This window comes from Meleagris gallopavo, chromosome 13 (assembly GCF_905368555.1).
Source record: "Meleagris gallopavo chromosome 13, MGAL_WU_HG_1.1, whole genome shotgun sequence".
NCBI lineage: Eukaryota > Metazoa > Chordata > Aves > Galliformes > Phasianidae > Meleagris > Meleagris gallopavo.
Genome location: NC_139416.1, coordinates 16,977,786 through 17,005,723, shown reverse-complemented (window position 1 = coordinate 17,005,723; position 27,938 = coordinate 16,977,786). Strand labels below are relative to the sequence as shown.

The 27,938-nt window shown below is 50.0% G+C and overlaps 1 long non-coding RNA gene across 2 annotated transcripts; it reads left to right on the top strand.

The window, feature by feature from the left end:
- The first annotated feature begins 12,794 nt into the window (after positions 1–12,794).
- Positions 12,795–17,338, top strand: LOC104913076 (uncharacterized). 2 transcript variants are annotated; one of them, XR_014886100.1, is made up of 6 exons: positions 13,579–13,818; positions 14,075–14,190; positions 14,995–15,058; positions 15,397–15,489; positions 16,467–16,582; positions 16,718–17,338. It is a non-coding gene; the product is annotated as an uncharacterized LOC104913076 (long non-coding RNA). The 2 variants fall into 2 exon arrangements; XR_014886101.1 differs by lacking the exons at positions 13,579–13,818; positions 15,397–15,489 and adding an exon at positions 12,795–12,977.
- The last annotated feature ends 10,600 nt before the right edge of the window (positions 17,339–27,938 follow it).

Here is a 27,938-nt window from a genome sequence, read left to right as displayed (position 1 = left end):
GGGTTCTTCTCTATGGCCTTACTGAAGTGAAACCTCAGTGCCTTGTGTTGGCTCTTCTTCATCAACAGCTCACCCATCAGCTGCCCATGTCTCCCCCAGCTGATGGTTCCTGGAATGTTATTTGGGTTCAAAACCAACCTGTCTCTTGAGATATGTCAGGCTGGAAGTCTCTTGTACCACTAGGAATAATTTTTCTTGGGAGAAAAATATATCCTGCAGTGTTATCAGCCTTGGTCCTTAATGTTGTGTAATGTTCCCATAGATTCCCATGACATAGCCTTCAACAAATGCAGACAGACCCACTGCACGTGGCTTCAGAAGCAGAATTCTGTGTCTGTAAGTACAACCAGTGCCTATTCATCTCTACGGCATGCTTGAAATACTGTGTAAGAAGTCAGAATTATTGGAATACTATGGTGACAAGACTCCTGTGTGAAAAACAGACTTCTAACTGGCTGGTTAGAAGGATGTTGAGGTCTGGATCCAGCTAACTTCTGAGATTTTGTCTGTCTCATTCTGTAGAAACAGGAAGAGCTCTACAGCCATCCCTATCCCTCTGCAGGCCAAGTACAGACAACCACAGCTCAATGGAAGGTCCAAACTCACAGTCAAACTGCTCAGGAGTACAATGCAAACCAGCTACAGCTGCTTCCTCCAACCCATTGCTGCTTGGCCTGGGCCCCACCGGCCCCTATAGGCGTTAGAAAAACAGTCACTTTTTATTTCTAGACACCAGGATTTCCAACTGGCTTGATTGCTCAATGTCCCATTTCAGCACAGCAGCCTGTCCACGACGAGCATCTCCAGGCTCTTCCTGTGAGCATGTTGTAATATGGGAAGCACCTTGCTTTGCATGGTCACCAGCTGAAGGACATCTCCCTGCCCCAAAGAGCTGGCCGGTCCTAACGCCAAGGAAACCTCCGTCATGCCTCGTGAGGGAAGCTTGGTGGGATAACTCACCTGCAGTCATCCTTGGCAGAGCTCAAAGATTTGGATTTCTAGTCTACCCTGCTGGTGGATCTTGGTTCATGCATCAAATCACAGCTTTCGTAAAATCAACCCTGTGCAGGTAACGGGAGGGGAGGGATGCTCTGAAAGCATTTTGCCAGCCTTGGATTGGCTAAGAATTGGGCAGAAGAGGCAGTGGGGAGGGCTGAGAGTGAGGACTGCGTTCACAAGAGCTGAGACCTTTGGGCAGGCAATGTGCTGGGCTCCCCAAGCAAAATGTGGCTGCAAAAACTAGGGCTGACATGGAGGAAAGGAGATTCCAGACTCCAGCAAGAACGACAGCCACTTATTTCTCCAAATCCATTTCTCTGATCATTTTTGCCATAACACCAAATGTAAGACCATAAAAACAAGCTCCACCTAAGCCACAGCTGTGAAAGTGCAGAGAAATACCATGATACATATTTTGTTTTGTCAGACCCTTGGGTTTATTCTGACACCAAGGCTGTGAAACCAAGGCCCGGGTTGAAATACCCTCCCTCCCCACTGAGTTTGCATGTGTCTAGATGTTGTGTCCTACTCTATTTTTTGCTGGGTGCAATTTGCTTCCAACGGTGCAAACACCCTGATGCAACAGCATGGCCAGGAGTGTCAAATATAGGCAGGCAGGCAGTCACAAGCCAACCCACTCAAATAGCAGAGAACCTGGGCTTGTATGAAAGAAGAACGAAGAAGAATTTTGACTCAGCTCCAAAACTGAGCCAACTCAAGAAAAGGGAAAAAAAAATAAAGGATATCCCAGGTCGCTGCACAAAGAAATCTTTCTGATGTGGTAATTAAAAGAACAATAAATCTTAAGTTGGATAAAAGCTCATTTTCCCTATTTCTCCCACAGTGCGTGACAGTAGGTGGATGTTTAAGTGTTTGCCCTGCTTCTTGCTGGAGTGGCAGTTGTAAACTTCCTTTCTTGATCTTTTACAGGCCTGGCACCACAAACTGCAATGTGATTTTGAATTTTGAAACAAGCTGTGAATCTCAATAGTATTAATTACCAATTAGTTATGGTTCTTCATTCAACTTCTGATGAGCTGCAAAGGGAACCTTGCCTTGACATATAGATGTCTCCTGGATCTTAATCTTTTTTTCCATTGCTGTGAACTGAGGGAGAAGTACATGGGTGTGGGTGCACAGCAATTTCCATCACCCAGCTGGAGGGTGATGTCAGCGTTGTCCTGCTAACAGCAGTCTCCCATCAAGCCTCAGCTATGACTGGGAATTGCATCTAGATCTCAGCTTAATGCCATCTCCAGCTCAGGAATTGGAGCTGTAATTTGGTAATGATCTGTTTGCTCACCATGGCCATAAAAAAAACCTCTCATTTCCTGCACATCAGTGCTCCGTGCACACAAGCAAGTTCGCCATGGCCATGCCACTGGTGCCCTTCTCTTCTCATCCCCAGCAGTTCAATTCCCTGCCCAATCTCATGTCTTGGGACCAAAATCGTGCGCTTGGCTCTAAATCCACTCCGCGATTCGAAACTGCCCAAGGTCCCCAGTGAGGTTCCTACCAAAATCAGCGTTTCCCTATTTTTGCAGAGTGATGCTGGATGGTGGAGGGGAGCCCCTCGCACTGCACAGCAGCCCCCACTGGGAAGAAGCATGTAGGTGGAAGCAACACGGGGCTTTGAAACAAGTGATTCCCTCGCCTGGATCTTTCTGTTCTGTATTTCTTTTGAGCAGTAACCACTTCTCCCTGAGATAAATCTGGCTCATGGACACGTCTGCAGAGTGCTGGAGGTGGTGTGTCTGCAGGTTGGTTTTCCCAGTGAGAATGGCTGTAAGACAGGGAAAGGTGCAAGCTAGGAGATGGTATCAACTCTTAGCCCTGGTTTCTTTTGGGAGGAGAGTCTCAGCACCTCCTTTATAAAGATCCTGAACATTTAGTGTTTGCTGGTTTGGTTTGTTGCTCCTACCCAAATTCCCGCTGCGGGGTTTTCTCAGCTCCTCAGTTCTCATCGCAAATGGTGGATGAATGGATGACTGCCTGTCCAGCCATGGGGTTCCCCGGGACCTGGAGCAGATCTGCTCCACAAGGGGTTGGGTAGCTGGTGATGATGGGCTGTGGTCTTCACCATCAAGCAGGAAATGGAGAAAGTGGAGGAAAGCAGGCAACGAGAAGGCAGCCACGGAGGAGATAATGGATGCAAGTCAACAGATAAGGGTAAATATTTCCAGACCAAGGCCAGCTGGATGTTCCATAAGCAACCTCAGCCAATACTGGGTGTCTGTGAGCTCTGCCAACCTGCTGCCCTGAACCCAACGTGACTTATGGGCAGCCCAGAATTCAGGTTGTACCTTCAAGGTATTGGGCGGTGGCCCCCAGCACAGCTCTTCTGCGTGGGTTTGATCAGTGCCCTCAACCCCGTGAGCTCCCCATGGTGATGTTTAGGAGGGCAGGGGCGAGGGCAGAGAGGGAACTCTCTCCACAGGGCTGAATATGGCACTAGTCATGCACGGAAAAGCAGGAATCTCCTGGGTTTCTTCTGATGTGCCCGAGAGTGACTTCAATGGGAAGTGCTCCTTTGGTTCCTCTTTCCCGACTGTGACAAGTGACAGTGCTGTCTTCTCTCTGATGGACGTATGGGGAAAGGAGATGAGTATCAGGCCAAGCAGGAGGAAAGCGAGCTGTGCCTCTTGGCTACTGCTCTGCCCTTGGGGTGAATGTAGGAAACTCTCAGTTTCCACTGGAAACTCTGGGGTAATTATAACCTGGCTGTAGGTTGTGAGAAACAACTGGGCTTTACAAGTCACCGTGCTGGGCAGCGAGATTCACGGTGCGTGACTTCCCTGGGTGAAAAGCAGGGCAGTTCCTGTTCCATACCAACCCCCAGATTTCAGCATGGGGTTTGGATGCATCAGAGAAAGGGCCCTCACCATCAGAAAGAGGCAGTTTTCGCTTTGTTCAGAAATCTTTTTGCAGCAAAGGATGGCAGAATATCTCGATTTGGAAGGGATAGTTGAACCCAACACCTGGCTCTGCACTAAAATTCAGGTTTTGTTCAGGATGTATTCACAACAGACCCAATTATCCCCCAAATGGTTACCTTTCCAGCCCTTGTTTCATCATCTGAAGCTGCAGGTGCAGTAATTTCAGCTGGTTCCGAAATAGCCCTCCGGAAGACACGCGCTTCGGCTCCGAAAATCCACAAAGCTACAAAAATCCCCCCTGACACCGAGCTGCTCTCGGTTTTGTATTCTGGCAATGTGGAGTTTCACTGCAAAGAGCTGCCCCAAATGCTTCGGTGACCGCTACAGCCCCTCTTCTTTCTGCAGCTCTTTGTTGTGCACTGTTGGTGGTTTGGGCTCAAATTGTCCATATTTAGTCAAATCGGAGCAACGGCTTCACTTAGAGAGACACCAGTGAGATAAACACGTGTTGTCGCTTGCATGGCACTGGGCAATCACTGTGAAACGACCTTTTCTCCAAGTCTTCTTCCACCCAATTTCCAATGGGTGTGCCAAGCAGGAGGTGATCTTGGAGCTCATCGTTGGCTGGTGTAGGGAAGGGGACACGTGCTGACTCGACGACCAACCCAATGAGGCATCCCTCTACCATTTCCAACTGGGAATTTTGCATCCAGCCAATTTGCATCCCCTCATCCATCAACACCCACCGCCCTGATGGCAAACCAAGCCTCGGGGTTGAGCTGGATTTCAACCTGTGCCAGGAATGAGCACACTGCACGGCTCTTATCAGGATCTCAGCTATTTGGAGCTGTGTTTGACTGCCCGAGATGCAGCTCTGAGATGGGGGAAAGCAAACACCACGACACAGCCGGCTGGCTCTGCAATGCCGTGTGTGAGATCTCACTTCAAATCCCTCCTGAATACTGCAGGGGCTGCTGTGAGCCACGCTGGGGGTGCCCCTGCTTCAATCAGAATTTCCTTCCATGCTTTCCCTTCTGGCATTACTGTAAGTGCCTCGCAGAAGCAGTGACAGGGTGAAACTCAGTGTGCTGAATTTGGTCCCCAGTTTCTTTTACGTCACTCAGAGAGGGCTGAGTGGATTCTCAGGTGTCTAGCATCAGGGTTGGGCACGTGACTCCCCCTCACCTTTGGAGGGGTCACTCTTTTTGCTATTGCTTGTAGCGATCTAGCATTTTTGATTTTCAGCAGCTCCCAGTGTAGCCACGAGTTCATGAGACAGGTGCAGATATGTGAGGAAGCACCTGCAAGCCCTCAGCGCAGGAAGTCAAGAGCATCCTCTGGCCCCATGTGCATCAGCCCTGCACGTGTTGTCCCTACAGGCTCTCTGCATGGGGTCTGCGTGGATCCCCACTCTGTGGGGTTCTGTGGCACCGCTGGCAGCAGTTCACCCTGGGGTACCCTCAGAGATGATAACAGTGGAGTGCCCCAGCAGGAGCTATGAGAAGCAATATCCATGGGGATAAGCAATAAAGAGCGAGAAAACTGGGTCAGAGATGAATCCAGACCTCAGGGCTTTGCAATACAGCTGGAAATCTCACAAGGCCAGGCCGTATCTCATGAGATTTCTGACACTTCCCACTTCTGGCTGAGCCTGAAATACCACAAGAACAACGCTGCGTCATCACTCTCAGCGCTGCCCGTGCTTCCCACACTCCCGCATGGATCATCCCAGCATCCTTCCAACACTGCTCTGGGTATCACCAGCAGTCCCATGCAGCAGCACTGCCCACCACCCATTCTCATCCTTTAAGACCCAAGCGCCAAGCAGGAAGATATTTTTGGCCAAGAAATCAAATGACTCATCCGTGGATCTGAAGAACTATTTTGGGAGGGGAGGAAGGCTCAGCCCTATGCCAGCAACTCGCCGGGCACTGCGAGCATCCATCCCCATGGGCGGCTGCAGGGGGGATGTTGCACTGCCCCAAGCCCCCCGGTGACAGCCCCTAATAGCCAGGGTGGTTGTGCAATCACTGCACACATTTCAGCTCCGTCCTTACCCTTTCCGCCCCCTGGCTGGGTTTGTTATGCAGAGGAAGCTTGTTAGGAGCCTTGACAAACAGACAGGAAACCGAGTCTTTTGCTGCATGTACACATTGTCTGCCCGGGGCTAATTTGGAACAGAAAAAAAACAAAACAAAACAAAACAAACTCATTTATTTCTTTTATTTATAAATCTTGAGCCTTTTGCTTTGAAGGCAGACACACACTCTTGTTTTACTAGGAAGTGTACAAGGCAAGGGGAAGAGCGTCTGTCTGAAAATTGGTGCTGCTGTGGGGTTGGGCCAGGCTTGGACATCCCGTGGGACATTATGGGATGCCATCTATTAGTACCAGCACAGTCCAACAAGGTGGTACCGCAATGGTTGGATGGCTCTAGGTGAAGAGTTTGGCTTGGATGCCCCATGGGATATTATGGGATGCCAAAGAATCATACAATCATAGAAACACTTGTGTTGGAAGGGACATTTGAAGGCCACCTAGTCCAACTCCCTGCAATGAACAGGGACATCTGCTGCTAGATTAGGGATTAGGTTGCTCAGAGCCTGGTCCAGCTGTTAGAACGTTATGGGAAGCCATCTATTAGGGCAGCCCAACAACGAGGTACTGCAATGGTGCAGACACCAAGGCTCAGAACAGTTTGGGAGTGGAGATCCCAACAAGATCCTCATAAGGTCACGGTGGTGTGAAGGTGATGCTGGGCATCTGTCTGATGCTGTGTGGCCAATGGACGGCTGTGGGATGGGAAAGTGCCATCTCCAGACCACGGCCACTGTAGCAAGTCAGTGTTTGGGGACATCACCACTCGGCTACAAAGTCACCGAGGTCCCACTGGTGTCAGTTCCCTGGGGGCTCTGTGAGATGTGAAGGAAAGCGAGAGACCCCTTTGGAAATGTTTTTTGAATTATATTTTCCATGTACTGGTGGGTATTTCCAGAGCAAGGTAGTGTGATACGGGCGGACAGATATTAGTCACCGCAACAGACTTTTAAAAAGTGAAAACGCGAAGTCGAAAGCTACCAAACCTGCGGCAACTTCCCAAATCCCACCCGAAAAGGAGCAAAACTCACCTAAAAGGGAGCAAAAAAAAAACACAGTAAAAGCTCCAGTGTTGCTATTTTTTTGTTGTTGTCACTCTTGTTTTTGGAGAAACGTCGTGCTCTGTTCTGAGAAAGGGGAAGCATTGGGGCCATTGGCTCCATGGGGCCGTGCGTCCCTTGGCCCCTTCCGCATGACCCCCCAGGAAAGCAAAGAGGGGTGAGTCCTGGGGTGATGCAGAGGGCAATGCTGAGGTCTTTGTAATGGAACCTGGGAGGTGCTGCAGGATGGGACGCAGGGGTGATGCCCTCAGGGCTTACATGGATGGATTTGGGTTTGAGGCTCCTCCATTGCTGCCCTACATGCTCATGTCTTGCTGATGCACTTGGCCTCAGCTGCACCCAAGGGCACCCACCGGCCGCACCGGCTCCTTTCTTTATTTAACCCTCCCCGAGTGCAGGATCGAGGAGCCACTTCCACATTTCCCCCCACAATGGCCACGGCCAAAAAGCCCTGGAGCCGTTTTGCTCCTGCTGCCCGGCCACCTCGCTGCAGATGCTCAAACCACAGCGCCTTCACCCAGATGGACACGGCTAAAAATACCGTGCGGCTACCGAGGGTCCTGCAGCTGGGACTGAGGGGTGGGCTAAAAATAGGGCGAGTTTCAGAAGATCACCCAATGTGGGATGAAACTTGGTCTGCGTGAGCTGAGTGTGGCTAAGGGCTGAGTGCTGCTCATGGAGGAGGAATAGAGGAGCATGATGGAGCTCGTGCGTGGGCTCATTGGGGCATCTTCCCTACATCCCTGCGCCGATGGTTTTTGCTGTGTGGGACTCATGCATGTATCACAGGTTGGATATTAAGAAATATTTCTTCTCCAACAGAGCGGTCAGGTGTTGGAACAGCCCAGGGAGGTGGTGGAGTCACTGTGCCTGTTGGTGTTTGAGAACCATGGAGATGTGATACTGAGGGACACGGTCAGTGGTCATGGTGGGATGGGTTGGGGTTGGGCTCATGGGTGGGATCATAAAGGTCTCCAACCTTTACGTGATTCTGTGATTCCGTGATTCAGTGGTGCTTTACCACTACCTCCTTGCTCCTCCAGTGTTTGCTATGTGACTCTCACACATTGATTTCACAGGTTCACAGCGTGGCTTGGGTTGGAAGGGACCTGAAAGATCATCTGCCACATCTCAAAGATCATCTAGGGTTTGCTATGTGGGGCTCACACATGGGTTTATTAGGCCATTATCACTACCTCCCTACATCACTGGTGTTATTTCTGGGGATCTCATGCATGTATTTAGTGGGGAATCCTCAAGATATTCTACAATTCTATGATTTTATGAATCCTTTCTACCTCTGCGCACCACTGATGTTTGCTATGGTCAGCACAAGGGGCTGCCTTATTGAGGACCAGAGTTGTAAAATCTGTGCCATACTCAAATTTCTCTTGGGGGGATGAAACTCCCTGTAGTTCCGTGCAGCTGACAACTGGGCATGCCAACCATCCTGCCCAGAGGATGCTCCAGTTGGCAGTCACATGTAAGTTCAGCCGTTTGGTGGTGCCATGCTTGAAGGTCATGGTTGGCTCCCCTCCGAGCCTGGGTCAAGCCCACGGGTCGCAGTGCCCTTCCTTGCACAAGCCCTGCTGCTTCTCCTTCCTCACACTGGGTGAAATCAGAGCTGTTATTTCACAGCGCAGCTTGTGATTTATGGCTGTAATCTCAACCACAAGTTGAGCTGGCAGTAGTTAGGGGAGCCACGAGGAATAAGCAAAGGACTTGCTGTTTGTTTCTGCATCCTCTATGCTCTTGAGGTTTTTATTTCTTCAAGGCGAGAGCAAGGAAATATGGCTTTCTGCTGAGTAAAGAGGGGGCAATTAAAAGGGAAAAGTGCCGGGGATTTGTGCTGAAGCAGCTCGTGCTGGGTGAATTTCTGAACTCTGAGACTTGAGGTCACCATGGGAAACAGAGCAATGCATGGGACGCAGTGCGGGCAGCTCCAGGAGAGATTTAGGGATGGCTGTGTCCCTTCCTCTCTGCTGCTCCATCATTTACTTTTATGGCTCTCAGCTGTGAATCTGCTGCAGTCCTTCTGGGAAGTGCAGCTTCGCGTTGATCTTAATGGGTCCTTAAATCAAAGGCACCACTGAAGGAGTGCACTGGCCAAATGGTTCTGTGCTTCTCCTTCCAGAAGGGGATGGGCTGTGGGTACACGGCACATCTGAAACTCAGAAATGCAGAGAAACTCCGCGCAGGGCTGAAAATCCCAAACATCAGCAGCCAGCAAAGTAACAGCGCTGTCATATTCATGATGATTGCTACCATTCTTGCTTATTTTGATCTTTATTTAAGATTTGCAGTTCTGATTTCCCCAGTTTTTTCTTTGCCTAGAGGCTTCTTTTCAAGAAGTCAACATCAAATATCATTGATACAGGAGCCTTGAGATGCCATAACCCCAAATTTTCCAACATGGGAGCAGGTAGAACTCCATTTACCCCGTGACCCCCAGTGTGCTCAGAAGAAACCCACCATGTTCTGTCTGCTTTTTCTCATTTTACAGAAGAAAAGGCTATTTTCCAGGCTTGCTATAGCCCACAGAGGAGGCAGACAACATTAAGCCAGCTGAGGAAATAACCAAGCACTAACTCCCCTGCAAGGTATTCATTACATACAATCTCTGCAGTAACCCCACAGTTATTTTCCAAGACAAAAAGGCAAGGAAAAAAAAAAAAAAGAAAGAAAGAAAGAAGGAAAAGTTCTTTCTTGGCCTTTCTCATTTGCTAATCTGCTTTGACATTTATTAGCAATTATTTACATCCTTCCCCGTTGGCTGTTTGTGGTGTAATTTTTCAACAAAATAGGCATTACTCAATAAGAACCTCTGCAAAAAGGCAATTATGAAATGCGACGGAGCGCGTTGCAGGGACTGAAAGAGGGGTTGGGGGCCCCTTGTGACACCAGAAGTCCGTTCTGGGATTGATGGAGCTGAACAGGAGCAGGTTCGGTCCCTTCCAAAAAGGCACAGGGACTGTCCCTATTGTTTGCATCCATTGCATGGCACAGAAGGAGGCGGCGTATTTAGCAAAATGGCTTCTGGCACCTCCTGGTTGATAAGTTCCCTTGTCCCCATTGGGTTTGGTGATGAGGAAGATTGGAAGAAAACAGGATTCTTGTTCCTTAATGAAAACGCTCTGTGCAGGAGGTCTCCCATGAGTTCCCAGAAAGCCACAAGGTAGTGCAGAAACGAAAAAGCTTCCAGCCGAGTGCAGCAGGAGGGTTTCCCCATTTCACCCTTCTGCAGAGCAGAGCTGCTTGGCTCTGCAAAATCCCCCTGAGAGCCACTTTCCTGAGAAAGGGTTTATATGGCTCCTTGCACGCAACCAGCTGCATCCATAGGGGAAACAAAGCTGTGTATCGTGATAAAGGGGATTGCTAGGAAATAAAGGCGCGTTTTGCAGCCCTGCATCACTGATGGGCGTGGTGTTGGGGACAGAGCTGGGGGCAACGCTTGGGGTGATGCTGGGGGCAACGTTGGCCCCTCTCATCCTACCCCGTTGGGGAAAAACATGCAAAACCCATCCCAGAAGGGTTGGGGGAAGGCAGGAAGCAGTGCGGGGTGAGAGCATGAGCTGCTCGAGGGCGGGGGACAGCCCGCGCCGTTCTGCTCCGCTGCAGCTCTCACCCAAAATTATCAGCCCTGCTGCTGTAGTTTTGCTGGGGAGGGTGACTTGATTTTCATTTTCCGAATCATTTCCTGGCCAGGACCCACACGAAGGCTGGGTTACTCAGCACCAAGAGCTGCAGAGCTGGGCTGGTTCTGCTGAGTGCTTTCACGCACCGTTGGCTCTATCAGATCCATAGAAGCTGGAGATGGAGCGTTGCACAGATTGCTCAGAAGTTTGAATTTGACACTGTGCAAACCACTGTGGCCCGTGTGCATGCTGTGGGACTGACGCTGCTGCACTGGCATGGCATCCATTATGCAACAAGAACCCCTCCAGGCGATGATGTGCTTGCTAAATCATCCATGCTCTTTTAGGCAGTATGCATCAGCCTCTGCTGGCACCAAATGCCCCCTGAGATGAGATGAAGCTCAGCCACAGGGCTGCAACTTTATGCAGCTAAAATACAAGAAGCTTATTCAGTGCATGGATTTCTTTATGGCCAACGAGTTTTAGCAGTTGCCACTGAAGAAAAAATGATATTTTTCTGCTTGTGCAAAATATTACCACATCTCTTGCAAAAGGAAAATGCAACTTTCAAGCACGACAAGGCCATCCCTGAAATTAGGAGGGACAAATCCTGCTGGAAGAGGTGCATGAGGATCACTGTGAAGAGTACCTCGCTAGAATTAACAGCTGGAGAGCAGCAATGGAAATATTCATGTGTATGATCCTCAGCCAGTAAAAGGCTCTGCAGCATTAATTAGAGCTGTTGACTGAAAGCAGAGGCTGGCTGAGCTCTGCTCTGATCACAGGGCTGAGTCACGGAGAACCACGTGCTGCAAGGTTGAGGGAAAGAGGCTGGGCTGCAGGTGGGATTTTCCATGGTGCTGGGTGATGGAGCATTGCACAAATAGCATTTAGTGTGGACCTCTCTGCTCACTCCTTGTGTGGGCACTGGTTGCAGCCGACGGAGCTCAATGAGGCAGTGGTTTGCTCTCTCGTAGGCATCCCAGGAACGTGAAGATGGATAGAGAAGCCACTGCAGTACCAAAAGGTGGAAGATGATGGGTTGATGGTTGGACTAGATGATCTCAGTGGCCTTTTCCAACTTCAACCACTCCATGACTCTGTGAAAACAGAGAGGATGGAGACCTATCTCCATTATCCCATTGGAGGCAGAGCCCTGCACATCTGGGCTCGACACGAGGAGCCTGGCCTTGGGGTGCTCTGCACTTCAGAGAAAGTCTGAGGGCTGTGCAAACCACTTCCTCAAACTCATTGCTGCTCTGCCTCCATTGGAAGCAACGAAGACTGCTGCAAAAAATAGATGTGTGCACTGGGTGGTACTGGGGGAAAACATGGGGGAGAGCGGAGAGGGTGCCTGCCCTGCCCTGGGGGATGGCACTGTGGGTCCCTGCCCATGGCTCTGTCCTTCTTTATCCCCCAGACACAGCCTGAGGTTGTCTTAACCGAGGGCGCCTTTCCCCGTTCCTGAGCTCTCTTATGGAGCCACATCCTCCCAATGCATTTGGGATAATGAGATGGTTCCTTGGAGCAAAGGTGACCCCATGCACAAACGACCCAAAGGGCAGGCAGGTTGGGCTCAGATGGACAAACACCTTTGGGTCAGGCAGAAAAAAGCTGCGGCAACTCTACCATGCCATCCACCTATGCTCGCTTGGGGAAGGAGATGGCTGCACATGTTGGGGCTGCAAATGTGCGTGCCATTGCCCAGGGGAACAGAGAGCTCTCTGCACGTCACAAGTCAAAGGAGCTCCCTAAGGGGATAGACTGAGAGGAAGATGGACTGAGAGGTGGAAAGCTGTAGGTGCATAGGAGCTGCCGTCCCCGCTGTCCCCACGGCCCAGGCCTAGCAGCAGTGCAGTGAGGCACCAGGTCATGCCAAGCCACATGATCTGCGGGGTCGGAGCAGCGACAACAACAGGAACAATCTGTGGGAGAGGAACTTAGGATGAGCCCAACTTCTCTAAAAGTATAAAAAGACCCCGGGGGCCGCAAAGGCACCAACTGCACACCCTCCTCTGCCGCCGCTGCCACCACGCAGCCCCTGACGGTTGGAGCTGGCGTTGTCCTGGCGTTGTGCAATACAGTGGCTGTGCTCTTGGCATCAGCTCGCTGCTCGCTTTCTCTGCCAGAAAAGGAAACACAACCGCACCGATGTGCCTTTGCAAGAGAGCAAACGGCTCTGCTCTGCATGGGCTGCGTGCGGGGGGATGCTGGCACCGAAAGGGAGAGCGAGCAAACAGCACCTCAAATCCCGTTCGAAAGCAGCAGAGGAGGAAACTGCGAGGAAATTGCAAGGAAATCTGCTTCCTGTAAGAGAGACTCACACAGCTGAAAGCGGGAGTGGAGCCACTTAATTCAATCTGCTGACAACCCAAGCAGATTGTCAGCACCTTGCTGGCTGGCCAATTGCTCGCAGCAGGTCGCTCCTGCAGTGCATGCTCTTCTGCTGTAAAGAAATCCCTCCCCAGCCCCAGGTAGTGCAGCGGGAAAGCGACAGCCTGAAAGGACCACAGCACTGTGCTTTGGAAATGGAGAAGTGCTGTTGCCCTGCTGCTTGGCATGCAGATTGTTCACTCCATTGGCAGCAGGGATGTGGTGCTCGGAGCTCACCCTCAGCTTGGGGCATCCTTCCCCAGGCACAGAGCTGTACCCTTGGCCACTGAGCCTCCAGGTCAGCAGCTCCAACGGGGACCATGCAGCAGCCTGCAATTTAAGGATTTTAGCTTGACTTCACTCTGGAGAGTAAAATGTTTTGCTGACTGGAGAGAATGGAATAGCAAGGGAAAAAAAACTGATGGTAAAATCTGAGCACCCCTGCTCAAACCCCTGGGGGGGGGAGGGAGGAGGATCACAGGAAGGAACCAGGAGCAGAGATTCCGGGAATTCTGATTTAAAACCAATAGCAATGGGGAAGAAGCAGGCAGAGATGCTGCTTCTGACCTGAAAGTACTGCTTGAAGGTGGACATCTGCTATGCAGTGCTGAAGAGGAAGGTCCTCAGCGTTCAGGCTGCTCTCCTTCACATGTCACCTCCTGATGCTGGGAGATGTCTCAGGGCTGAAAAGGAAAGTGAAAGCCCTCTGTCATGCCCGTTTCCCCTTAGCAATTCTTGTTCACCTGGAGAGCTTGCACAGAGTGATGGACTGGGAAGGTAACGTCATCTCCAGGCAGTGCAGGGATGGGGATACCCGTCTGTGCCCCCCCCGTGCTGCTGCATGACCCTCCTGCTCCCCATGTGTGGGTCTGGCCCCATCCCAGCTGCTGGAGGTCTCCTGGGGACATGGGATTTGCCCACAAGCACGAGAAGACATTCATACAGCTACTGGGAGGGGGGTTGTGAAAAGCCAGCACATTTTTTTTTTCCTCTAACAAATGACCTTTGTCGTTCCTTTTATTTTCATTTTCAGGCTCTGTCCTTCCAGAGGTCAGGCAGTTTAAGAATCTTGGCAGGATGAAAAAAGCAGGATTCATCCTCCTAATTGCTTTATCTCTCTGACCACCACGTCATCCTGCTTCGGCCAAGGTCAGTAATTTTCCTAAATCATCATATCCCAGAATGCCACAAGCCAGAGCCTGGAGGACACATGGAGCTCATGCTGAAAGGCACAGCCTTTGCACAAACGCCCATCGCCTCCTCGGCTTTGTCTCTCCACTTGAGAGTCTGTGCGGTTCTTGTTTTGCAGAAAAAGGAAGAATGATTCTGATGTAACAACAGGACTCTGGGAGCTGGAGATTTATGGGGGGAAAATAAGCAAATAGCAAGCAGCTCTTGATAAAGTGGTGAGAAAGCACAAGCAGCGAGCTGTCATTGCTCTGCCTCTTGAGTATGGCTGATTGCATGGGGTCACACACATCTGGGGCAAGGAGCAGCCCTAAGCACCCATCAGCTAGATGTGCTGCTCTTAATTAACCCTGATTAATTACCAGGTGGGAACAAGTCCTCCCCTGTGCACTGAGAGCAGCACAACCAACCTGCAGTTAAACACTGACGAGTTGCCTCCGCAGTGGATTTTCAGGAATCTGTTGAGCTAAGGTCATCTTTTTGGATGTGCTATAGGGCTGGTTTAAATACCCACTGGGAAAGGTTCTTTTTCTGCCTTTTGTTGCCATTAATGGCTCAGCACGACATATTCCTGTTGTGTACGTGGGCTGGTAGCTCTATCTGGAGGGCCATGTGGCACTGAGTGTGCCATGTGAAGTGCTGCCCTGGGGGATTGCCTTCCCATTGATTCCTCTCCTTTAATTGCTCCTCGAGCTCGCAGCATGAACCACGGGAACAGCTCTTAATCCATCTTCTTAATACCTCTGCTTTATTCCTTCCCATTAGTGATTGGATCATCAGCCCTTTGAAAGTAGAGGTGGCACAAGTGCTTTGCTTTCATCTCTCTCAGGTAAGCATGGAAGTCTGGGTCAAGAATATTGTACGTCCTCCATGCTTCCCCACAACACCTCTGTCTCAGCAGAGCATTTTTCTGTTCATTTGTGGAGTTTCAGCCTGGGAGATTTTCCCCATGGTACTAATTTTTTTTCTTCTTGCAACCAAAGTGCTTTTGAGAATTCATTTCTGAAACTTCCCTGCTGCTAATTTTACACCAGGGGGCCATCAGAAAGAACGCGAGAGAAATGAAATCTGTTATTTTGGTGGCTGCATCACCCTACAAGGGGTGATGGGCAAAGGGAAACCCAGGGGCCGCTCCTTTGCTCACCAATACTGAATCTCCTATCTCAGTTCCAATAGGTTTGTGTGATGAAGACCCAACCAGGGCCCAACGTGACATTATTCAATCCCCTTTCAGCAGCGGCACCTCTATTTTCTCACTTGGTAAGGGCTCTGCCTTCTAACCAAACACTTTAATGTGATCGTGTCACATTGGCATCTTAAACACGATCAGTATGAGGAAATACATAGGTGTGCTGGGAATAAACACGTTCCTGGGGAGCTTATTCATTTTACAGGGCTGCCTTAGGCTAAGATTTGGGACTGGGTGAGGTGGGAGCCCAGCTTTACCCTCTGGCAGATTGCTTCAAGCGACCCTTTTTCCCTCTTCCAGTAATTTGCTCCACATTCTGTCCAAGTCTGGAATTTAAATACAATGGGGACACATCTGTGAATTTTTCTGCTATTCGTGAAGGTGCATGATAAGTACTGATGGGTGGATTGGGATGTACGCACTGGTTGGGGATAGGTGCAGGGTTTGGGGATCTGATGGGACTGCAATGATCAGGGACCAAAGCTTCCTTGAGCTCATCTCGCTTGAAAAGGACAGATAATTGCAGATCCTGCCTCAGGTCAGAACAAAAGCCAGAAAGGATGCTCAGGGTCAGAGTAGGAAAGTGGTTTCCTTCATGGCTCATTAGTTATCTGTCTCATCTACCTCTTTTTGAGGGCAGGGTAGGGCAGTTCTCTCACTGCCACGCAAAGATTGGCATGGACTGTGTTGTTGTACCTGGAAAAAACAGATCCAGACATCTGGAAAGGTTTGGGTTGGCATCTAGTGGTGCTCTATGTCACAGAGTCAGAATTGTTCGAGTTGGAAGGGACCTATAAAGGTCATCTAGTCCAACTCCTCTGCATTGAACATGGACATCTACATCTTGATCTGGGTGCTCAGATCCCAGTATCAGCCCACAGTGTGAATTTGCAGGTGATCATGCCCCTCAGAGCTGGGATCAACTTGTGTCAACAGATACAATGGGGAGTGTGAGCCACGTTCAACCTTGGAATTGTTCCCAGGACCATTCCCATCAGCAGCTGTGGTGCTTTCTCGAACCCCAATTAACTGGTTATCATCACCATAGGTACTCAAGATGCCCAACAGTTCCTCCACTGTCACACGCTGTATCTCAAGGCCTTCTGGGACTCCGTTTTTGAGCCAAGAGGTTTTGACACCACAAGAGGCGTCACCTCCTGCCTGGTGAGCTTTTTCCCCTTTCCTGGCCCTGTGGTGTGCCAACAGAGCAGGTCATGGGACAGCCTGCCCCACAACGCACCCACCGCATCTCCGTGCGGTCCATGTTTGACTCTGATTTTTTTATTTTTTTTTTTGGAGAGGCCAGATTTTGACCATAAAAGGGAAGAATGGAATGTTGGGCGACAGCCCCGATTGGCTGAGCACCTTCTCGTGATGGTTTCGGGGGAAATAACCAGGTCGGAGTCATTTTCCTCTCCCCCCGTCCCGAGTCAAGAATGAAAACAGTGCGACCAAACCGTGTGGTTCACCATTGAAACCAAGGCAGGACTTTTTGTGTCTGTGCCTCCTACTGTTCTTGGTTCCACCTGCATGAAACCAAGCCCTCACTTCTGTGTGTGAGCGGCAGCTCTGTTTCCCATCCAACATCTCTGTGGCCGCCACTGGTTGATGCTATCTTGGAGGTGAATGGGAGTGATTTGGTGGCCACGTTGGCCAGGAACCACAACTGCCTTCTGCCAAACTGACAGCCTTCTGCTGGGAGAACCCAAGAACCTCCTTCTTGTGGTTGTGTATCCTATATCCACAATCAAAACCTGGTAGAACAAAGTGCCTTTGTGCTTGGACATCCCTCCCACCCAGCTGCGTTGTGGCTGCCCTCATCAGATCACTTCTGTGCTAAAATAGGACTTCACTCTCGTGAGTCATTTGCCTAAAATGTGCCACCAGCACTGACTTACAACCTTTAATAAAAATGATAAAGGAGCTGAGAGGGTTTCCTGGAAATGTTGTCAGCCTTGAGTTGGGAGCAGATATTGGCAGCGAGCAAAGTTCTTTTAAGCTACAAAGGCATTTTCCTGTTTAATGATTACCCTGAAATCTCGAGGCTGAATCAGAGTGTTTGTGAACAGCTTCACCCTTCTGGGAAAGCCGCACCCAGAGAAATTCTCCTCTCATCACCTTCGCCCAGTGAGAACAGGCTGGTGGTGTGGGTAACACTGGCCCTGAAGCCAGAAGCTGCCCCCAGTTGTCACCAACTTCTTCCTGTTTGCCCTCCATTTGGGGCAGCTCTGGTGTCAGTCCTGGCGGGCTCTGAGCAAGCCCTGGTTAAGAAGAAATTCTTCTATTAGCTGCATTCTCAAGGCATGATGTTTTTCCTACAAAAACTCTTCTTGGCTTCCTGCTTGCAGGAATCCCTTTTGCAAGGGAAACATTGCCAGTGCTGGTTGTTCCAGAGCTCGTCGAAGCTTCTTTGGTACTCGGTGCAAATCTTCTTCCCTACTGCTCCTCCGTGTCAGCATTCTCCCTCTTTCTGGGGCAGCACTTTGCAGATAAGCTCCAGAGACCTTTTAACATCACCCACCTTTCCATTGGGCCACTTGCTCTGCTCCCACCTCATGGGTACCATTTCTCTCCCACGGCAGCAGTGCCTTGCATCACTTCACCACCTGTTGCAATTCCTCTTGTTGGTGCTACCACAGTTATTTCTTCAGCAGCGACCACAGCGACGAGCACTGAGACCTATCGCAGCATCTCTGCTTGTCCCCACAAAACCAGAGGGGAACCAAAGCATCTTAGTCATTGGTATTGGAGCAGTGTACTCCATCACCTCCCTCCTGCTCCTGGGCAGCGGTTTGGGAGAGGAGGAAAAGGTGGCTGTGCTCGTTTTGGGGCAGAGATCTTATTCCTGGTGTCGTTCTCCACTATTGTGGGTTATCTGCAATGCTTGGGTTTTGGATAGCCAAAGCCTGGAGGGAGCCTTTTTTGCAAGATAAGGATGATGGTGGCACTGGGAGGGCTGTTATCTGTGTGGTTCAGGGTAACGCTGGTGATGAAGCAGCTCTGAAAGCTGCAGCAGGAGCACAGGTAAGGCCAACATAACCAAAAGTTTATGCAGTGGTTTGCTGCTAGTTTTGCTACACAGACTTGAGTCATCGGGTCCTTGGGTCTGAGCTGTGCTGCTCTACAGTGTGCACGGCATTAGCAGCTGGAAGCACAGCCTACATCCTCTGGGCATTGTGGGTGTAGGCTTGTCCTCATAATATCCCATGGGTAGAGCTGTAGTGATGCCCCCACTGTGAACAGAGAAGAGAGGGGCTGCATTTGGAGCTCCCATTGCTCCTGCCTGGGGATCCCCAGGATGCTGTGAGCCCTGATCCTGCGCAGGGTGGAAATGGGAAATACTGAGTGGGGGAAAAGCAGGAGATCTGTGGGTAACACAGACCTCACACAAAGCATGGCACCTCATCTCAAAGGGCTGTTTTTCCCTGCTAGGGTGGGGACATTGCCCCAGGCACAGCGATAGAGCCCAGCAAGCAGCAGGGAGAAGCGCAACCAGCAAACAAGCATTGGGAAAAAAATAATGTAATAATAATTAAAACCGAAGAGCTGTAAGTAGATGACAGCTCAGCTGGGCCCTGTTCCTTATTTGCATAGCTAGGCTCTATCTGTATGAGGTGCCTGGCTACCAGATGTTAGCACATTTGCATGTAGGGCGAAGGGAGGGGATGTGGCAGTCCCAGGGGTGTCACCGTTGGATGGAGATTGCCACCCAGTGGCTGTGCTCAGTGCCACCTTCAGCCCTGTGAGCACCCAAAAATACAGCATCACTGCTGCAGGCATGAATCTGCTGCTTTGCCTTCCATCCACAATCTGGGTGCAGGGCTCAGAGCTACAGCTGTATTTTTGTATTGACATCACTATTAAAGAATTGCTCCTACTGCCTGCAGCACGACTATTTTTACCCCTACAGCAAGTTCCTCACCCTTATTTCCACTAATTGAGTCTCACCTTCATATAAACACCTCCCCATCAGCTGATGGTGGCTCCTTTCAACTCAGCTGCTGTTAATGAAGCTTATTAGGAGCAGGGTGCTTTTGTTGCAGCATTGGCTGCTGCCTTAATGGTTGTGTGCTTTGTAGGTGATGTGTCCTAGGGGTCGTGTTTGGTAAAGGGATGGACTGCTTGGTTGTTCCATTTTCCTGTTGCTGGAGCTATTAGGGCAGCGTTGTCCTATGGGTATTACTTGTGAAGCATCTCTTGAAAATGCTCTGAGTCTGCCAGCAGGCTTTCTGTAAAGCTTCCTCGTGAGCAGGAATGACTTGCTTCTAAAGCTGAGGGAAGATGACAAGATGATCTCTTCAGGTGGAGTATTATTTCTTGCATGATATTTGGGAAAGCCCCAGTGCTCCATGTGGGTTTGTTTCTCAGTGCTCGGTGCTCCGCTCTCACCCTCAGGCCAAACCCTCATGCCAGTCCTGGTGTGGCTCTGAGCAACCCTTGGTGATGCAGAAATCTCTCTGTTAGCTGTGTTCCCGAGGCATAGGGAGCATCCTACAAAACCTCAGCCTCCTGCTTGCAGGATCACCCAGTGCTATTGCAGGGGGAACATTGCTGGTTGTTCCAACCTGGCTCTGGGGTTGCTTTTGCTTTGTGCAAATTGCTCTGTGCTCTGTAGCATAGAATCATAGAATGGCCTGGGTTGAAAAGGACCACAGTTATCATCTAGTTTCAACCCCCCCTGCTATGTGCAGGGTTGCCAAGCAGCAGACCAGGCTGCCCAGAGCCAGGATATGCCCCAATTCCTCCTTGCAGGACAGCATTCGTGGGAACTGCTCAGCCATGGCTGAACTTTCTCTTGCTGCAAAACTTCTTTCCTTTGTGTCAGCATTTAGTTTACATTTTGCTCATCTGGGAGGGGAAAAAAAAAAAATAGAGAGAAAAAAAAAAAAAAACAAGTCTCCAAACCATTTCCTCTTTCTGTGAGAGGTAGTGCTGAACCAGAAGATAAACACAGCTCATTGCATTCAGTGAGACTCTGCTCCAGCTCCTCTGGGCTGCGTTTTGGGGGGTAGAATTGGGATTTTTGCTCTGTGATAATTTGGGGCTGCTCTAAGTGCTGTGAGCTGGGGCAGCAGTTTGGAAGGTGGGAAGCTGGGATAAGGTGTGTGGAGCGCACAGAAAGGTAGATCCCAGTACTGCATCCATCCCTAGGGGTGGGTGAGGTGTGGGGGCAGCAGGCCAAGCTCTGCTGGCATGGCTGGGTGAACTGGGACCAAATTGCATTGCTGCATGCAGCCAAGGATCAACCTCAGCAAACGTTCTTACCTCATTCTGTGCCAAAGCAAAGGTGCAGAGATGGGGGTGTTCTGCAAAGGGCTCTGTGGCAGCAATGACTACAACTTACCAGAAATGGCAAGCTGACAGAAGCCAATTTCCCGTTTTCTGATGGGTTTTGCTGCAAAACCCCTCTAGGTCCTCGCCTGTGCATTTTGGGGTGGGAAGACAAGGGGCTGCATGCAGCTAGGGAGCAAACCTGCTTGGGGCCACCTGCTTGAGACTCTTCTGGAGCAAACCACCTGCTTTGAGATCCCAAACTGAGCTGAACCCTCATTTGCAGAGAAAAATCACTTCACAGCTGGGAGGCCTGAAGCCTGAATCCCCTTTGAATTTCCCGAGCTGTTTGTATGAAGCTGTGCTGGTAACAGATGGATGTTTAGACACAGTGATTCAGGTGAATATGGCATTAAATTGCCTGGGGAGCCAGAAAGCCTGCTTCTGTAGAAGCTTCTTGACAGGATTAAATCCTATTTCCCCACTTGCTGCTGGTGGTTAGCAATGTGGGATCCTTAGGATGCTCAGCACACAGGAGGGGATGGGCTTTGGCAGCTCCAAGTTCACAGCAGGGGGAAGGATTGCTGTGTTGTGATTTCTGCCCACAGCTCTGCTTTGGGAGCAGGTAAATGGAGGTCAGGGCTGTGACCTCACTCAAGGCTGTGCACATTCAGCCCTTTCTGCACCGAGTGGGTGTGCAATGAGCCCCTCCAGACTGCAGCTGAGCCGGGGTTACTGAGCACAGCTGAGCAAAAATGTCACCCCAAGAGCTCCAGAGAAAGCAGAAATTCAGCTTTTTTCCCCCTAAATTAGCCCAGTGAAGGCACTGCGGGGTTTCAAAATGTAATCTCTTCTCAAACTTCCTTAAAAATTTGACTGCATCCTTCGTTAAGCTTTCTTTCCCTAAGGCTGAGGGGGGAGGGCAACCACCTCCCAGCGCTGATCTTTGCAAGTAACCGCTTTTGTTTCAGATGATTTCAGAAAGCTTCTGAACAAAACAAAAAACACCCCACAGACTTTAGGTACAAGGTCTAAGAAATTGCTTTTGGAACAGATCAGCATGTCTTTTTGTGCCGCATCCCTCATATCCATCCTATTTATAATCATCAAATGGCTCCTTAAGTTGTGTCACCTGAGAAGGATTTTTCTAAGTACTTCAATATGGAAACGATACAGATTTAAAGGGTGCCTGGCTTTGTCATTCAGGGCAGCAGAGCTGTTACATTCTGTGCTGATCTCATTGTTGGCACATGCTGGGATGGAGGGGGATCTGGGGAGGCAAAAGCAACCGAGCCCAGGAATCCAAACAGAGCTGCAGCAAGCCTAGCGCTGGGGAGGCTCAGACTGGGGCTGGTACGAGGGAAATGCCTTTGTATGGAGAAGATGGAGCCCTTCCGAGCTGCTCTGAGAGATCCTCATCTGGCTTCTGTTGGAGGCTGCCTCCCCCTAGCGAGTGCGAGCAGAGCCCGCAGGCAGCTGCTGTGCCTTCAGCCCTGTGCCGCAAGAGCTGCAGGTTCTGTGCATGCTATGGATGCAGAGATGTGCTGTGCATCTCGGTGCTGTGCATCTCGGTGCTGTGCATCTCGGTGCTGTGCATCTCGGTGCTGTGCATCTCGGTGCTGTGCATCTCGGTGCTGTGCATGGTGTGGGTGTAATGCTGTGCACGCACATCAGATGTTGAGCTGCATGCATCTCAGGTGCTGTGCATGATGTGGGTGTAATGCTGTGCACGCACATCAGATGTTGAGCTGCATGCATCTCAGGTGCTGTGCATGGTGTGGGTACAATGCTGTGCTTGCATCTTGGTGCTGTGCAGGGACATCAGGTGTTGTGCTGCACGCATCTCAGGTGCTGTGTTTGCACCTTGAGCGTTCTGCTTGCATTTTGGGTGTTGAGCACTCCCTGGATATCTCCTCTTCCTTGTGTGCTGTGCACATCACAGCTGTTAGTTTAATCAGAGCATCTGAGCTGAGGGTGCAGCAACTGTTTGCTGTGCTGTTACATAGGGAACAGTGGCAATGCCCAGGACAGCAGTGCAGACTGTTCTTGTCCTTGCAAGAGGTCTGCAAGTACGCAGGTAAGTGAGCAGCATGAGTTCATGGAGAGTTAGTGCTCTGCATCAAGTGGCTGCTGTGTTTTCCAGCCCATCCTATGTCCCCCAGGCAGGATTTGCTGTGCAGTTGGATATTTGTTTGCTGTTAAGGGCATGCTGTCATCCAACAAGCTGTATGATTTCACTGCATCCTCGAGGGCTCGCCTGCAGCTCTAGCTCCTCCAGGCTGCATTAACAATCAGTGCAGGCAGAACAAAGCTGCACCACCACCCAAGGGTTCTCCGTGCACATCTGAAGGGAAATTTATTTCCCCAGCAGCAAGGATTGCAGTTCATGCTTTTTGCTGGCCGGGGGCAACAAAGGCTGCTGGAGGTTTCATAAGAAAATGCCCTTTTCTGTGCCGGGAGGGGTGGGTTTGTGCCTATCTGAGAAGCATGGCAACTGCCTTGGGCCCCTCAGGAACAAGGGAATAGGAGAGGATGCATAGGCAAGAGAGCTGATGAATGGCATCAGACTGCAGTGGCTGTTCTGATCTCACACAGGGAACGGGCAGGGTGCACTGCACCAAAGGCCAAAATAAATGAGCTGAACGTGTTGTAAAAATGAAGCTTGCAGATGCCAAACAGCAGTGTTGCAGAGTATGCTTGGCTAATTCGGCTGGTTGCTGTGAAAATCAATATTGTGGGGCAATAAAAGCCACAAGGCAGCTTTGCTTGTGTCAGAATTGTAGAGTAAGAGGTGCCCTCCACACTCCTTACAATGTGGATCTGTTTCTGTTGTGCTTCTGCCCTGTTTGCCCAGTGTCAAGCAGAACTCCATCCAGCCTGCATCCAGCATAGCAGCAATAAACCCACTGCACCCATGTCCTTCCCACCACACATCCCAGGGCTGCTTTCCTTCCCACCTCTCCTGGGCTAATGGGATCAGCCACCAGCCAAGGCTTTCACTTCAAAGCCTGCTTGCCCCCCTGCCCTTGTTTTGCTTTGCTCTACTGCTGAATTTCCTCCCTCCTTGAAGATACGTATCTCCCCTTGCCCTTATACAGCACCTATTACCCTGCTACCTACGTGTCACACTCCTGTGACCCCCACTAAATCTCCCAGGGATGGAGAGGTCTGCAGGGCCGATAGTGACAGTCCCACAGGTGCCATATAACAGTGAGGGGGCTGTTTCCACCAAAGGGTCCCTGACACACAGCAGAGCCCATACATCAGCTGGGGGCTTTGATTCAGATAGTGATCTGTGGGGGGATCACCCTGATTAACAGCCAGGGCTGGAGTTTATGGCTCTGGTTTCCCCCTGATGATTGCATTTTGGCATCTGAGGGAACAGCAGCAGCAGCACAGGGTGATGGTGTGCTGCAGGAGATCCTCTCCCGGGAGGAAATGCGGGGTGCAGGGGGTTTTGTCCATCTTCTTCCCACCAGTAAAATAGCAATAATTTTATTCAAAATTGTTAGGGAAACACATTTGATCTAAAATTAAAGATAGGGTAAGTAGAAGAAAATGGTAAATAAGAACTGCTTGGGTACACAATATTCCTGTTTTTCTCCCTCCCATGCATTCCAGTATCTGTTCCTGTGCTTTTGTCCATCGGGCAGAAGTAATACAGGGGATAGGGAGAAGAATTTGGATGTTTTATGGGGATATGCAGCACAAAGGTGCAAGCATCTACTGCGTTATGCTGTGTGGAGGTGTGGTGTGGGTATAACTGCATCTACTGAAGGATTCACTGGAAGGAGCGTCCCTTTGCAGTGCTTTCCAGTGCAGCAAAAGGGTCTGTTCTGCATTTAAGCCAGACCCCTTCCCATGCATTTAGTGCTCGGTTGCACTTTGGTTTGCTTGCTTTCTTCCCATTGAGAACCTCTGAACATCACTGCAAGCGTCACCCAACCTTCAGGGCTCAGAGCTGCACCTGCATTGCCTGGGGAGCATCTCCAGGTATGGGAATGAGCATCTGCAGATCCCACCTCAGAGCTGCTTTGCTCATCCCCGCGAGCATCACCAGACCCTCCTCCTCCGAGTGGTAGCTAACCGTGTTCCCAAACACTATCTGCTGTTATTGCATTAATTACAGTAATCTAATGGGAAACATAAACAGGAAGGCTGAGAGGGAGATAAGGGGCGCGAGGCAGGGTGAGAAGCTCCCTCTGGTGCAAGGAATGGGGTTCAGAGGAAAGTTCACTTCCCAGCTCGCGGCTGGCGGCCGCTCAAACGCGTTAATGAGGGCGGGCCGATAGCCATAGGGACAGCGTCCTCCTTCCCTTCCCCTCTTGGTGACAGTCGCATTCCTCAGCCTGAAATTCAGCTGCAGAGGGATAACGCCTTCGGTGCGTGAAGGAGCTGCTGTGCTGTCCAAGAGCTGTATTGTAGCTATTACTATTATATTATTACTATTATTTACCCATGTTTAAATCCCATCCAAGCTGAGCTGCTTTGCTCTGAAGCCCTCTGATCTTCTTCCGATTCCACCTCTTGAGTCAGGTAGGTGTGTGAGGAGGAAAGGAAGAGAGTGAAATTTCTGCTTATACCACCTGCTTTGGCATCAAAGCGACAAGTGGGGATCATTCGGGTTGCTAAAGCCATTTATTTTCATTCAGTTCAGTTTCCACAACACTCAACACCTTCCATCACACTCCCTACTCTATCCTGATGCTGGATGGCCATTGAATGTAGCATTCAAATCTGGCTTGTCTAGTCTAATCTACTCTACTCTCTTCTGTCCACTCTGGTCGTCTACTCCACTCTGGTCGTCTACTCCACTCTGGTCTTCTACTCTACTCTTCTTATGATTCTACTCTACTCCTTTCTCCCACTCCTCTCTTCCGCTCTACTTTCTTCATGATTCTATTATTTTATTACTCTACTCTACGGATGCCACAAACCCAAGACAAAGTACCACCATCCTGTGCCCTCATTGGGTGAAAATCACCTCTCCCTGCAAATCTTGCCTTGGTTTTTGCAACCCTGGACATGCAGGAGCTGCATGCACGGGTGGTGTTGGACGGAAGCTTTCTGTGCATGGACCAGCCCCATCTGCTTGGGTGCCTTCATCCACTGGTAATTTTTTGGAGGTTGCGCACCAGGCTAGTTATGGAAAGGCCCCTCTTTCTATAGAGGAAAAACCTGTTCTGAATGGCCAGGCAGAAGGGAGACTTGCTCCAGCATAGATCTTTCCTTCATAAAAGAATTTTGGAAAGGGAAAAAGAAGGGACAGAGTGGGCTTTGTGAACCACTGTGGTTTAGAGGCATGGGGCTGTGGTCGACAGCCCAGACCTGCACCAAAATGTAGCTTTGCTCTTAAAAAGAAGCACATCTGCGCATGCACAAACACACATATAGATGTGTGTACACCTACATAACCTGGTCCTGTGTGGATAGGTATGGCTGGTTGTTTTTTTTTACCTCTCCAGAAGTGCCCTGGTAACTGCAGCATCAGTGCACATGACTGAAAGCAGAGCCTGGGAGGTAGATGCAGAGGTTGGAAATTGTTGGAAAGAGAGTGTGTGTGCTCTGTGGGCAGTGAGCCCTGCTTGGAGGGGAAAGGCCCCTTCCTTGGAGATCTGCAATGCCCTGACATCCCTCAGAGGCTGGGAGCTGTGCCTGGAGCTGTGTCCTCAGTTAGTTTCTGAGTGTTCTGTTGGGGGTGGATTATAGTTCAGTGACTTTGAGGGGGAAAATTATTTTGCTCCAACCAAGATAAATTATGATTTTTATTTCCAGCCTGTTCTGCAAGCAGGTTTTGTTTCTCTTTCACAGCAAGCCTTTGTGTTTCCATTTGGAAGGGGAGGAAAAAGTCACTCTGATGCTCTGGCAAACAATTTCACCCTTCCTGCCCTGCTTGAGCCTGACTGCATTGCAGAAAATCTGCTCATCTCTTGTCAAAGTCTAAATCAAATGGATTTTAGGGATTTTGAAGCTGTTGCAAGTGAGAGCGCAGCCCTCTCCCCTCCTTTTGTGCAAGCCCACAGTGTCTCTCCTGCCAAGCCTGTTGCTTTGACTTCATCAGCTTTTATATCGGTGCAATTGAGAGCATAGCGTGTCTCTGAACCCCTTTGAACTCCCTTGTCGAGAGCACAAGGGAAGCATGTAAAGCCAGCTATTAAAAGGCCTCTCTCCTAATGCTGCTCCATTTAAAAATACATCTGGAACAATAAAAGCATCGCTGGTGCCAGCGCTGGGCTGAGGTCCGGCCGGCGCTCGGCTCACAGCTGCCCTGTTTGCCTTGCTTTCAAGTCCTCTTCTTTATAACGAGAGAAAAGCGACGCGTCTGCTGGTCTGCTCTGAAATGCCCGCTTCCCAGAAGGTGGATTTGTGAATGGTTCTTGGTCATTATGCACCTTGGGGCTGTAATTTTTTTTTTTTTTTTTTTTTTTTTCCACGCCGGTTCAGGGAGGAAGTTTGCAGGATGTTATCAGCATCCTGTTTCTGTGACCTGCTGAGCAATAGCATGTAAATATGTCTCCCCTCCACCACACCCCAGTGTCAACCTTTTGGCTCCTGTCTGCTGGCTGTGTTCTGCAAGATTAATGTGTTTTTCAACCACGGTGGTAGGAGGGATGGATTTTGCCCTGTGTTTTGCGTGTGCAGAGGAACCGTGCCGTGTTTTCACCAGTGTTCATGCTGTTGGCCGTTATCCATCTGATTCTGTTGCTGGAGTGAGCCTGGCGGCACAATTTTCCATTGGAAATGGCTTTGCTGCAATTGAATCCTTTGCAGGAAATGCCATCGTATCATTGAAAAATGTTGAGAGAAGAATATGAAAGAGACCCGCTCAAGCCTTCTCATTGCATACTGGCGTTCATGTAATTCTATAATCACACGGTACCTCTAATATTAGCATGATATTTCAGTCACCCTGGAACAAAACATTCCGATAGTTCAGAATATATATATTTAGGCATTCTTGTTCCAGGGGGAAGAAGAGATGAAAGAGAAATGCCAACTGCTCAGACTGCCTCAGGGTGAAAACCAAACTCAGGAACGTTTCTTGGAAGATGATTTTTGCTCTTTCCCCATCCCAAGCTCCAAAACCATTCCTCTCATTGCTGATCTGGGAGCAGGGTTGGCCTTATAGGGCTGGTTTTCCTGCAGGGGCACCCTGAGGATGTGCAGCACTTGGGTAGATGTCTACAAAATTATGAACAGCCTGGAAAGGGTGGGAGTCAAGCACGCCATCTCTTTCAGTGCAAAAACA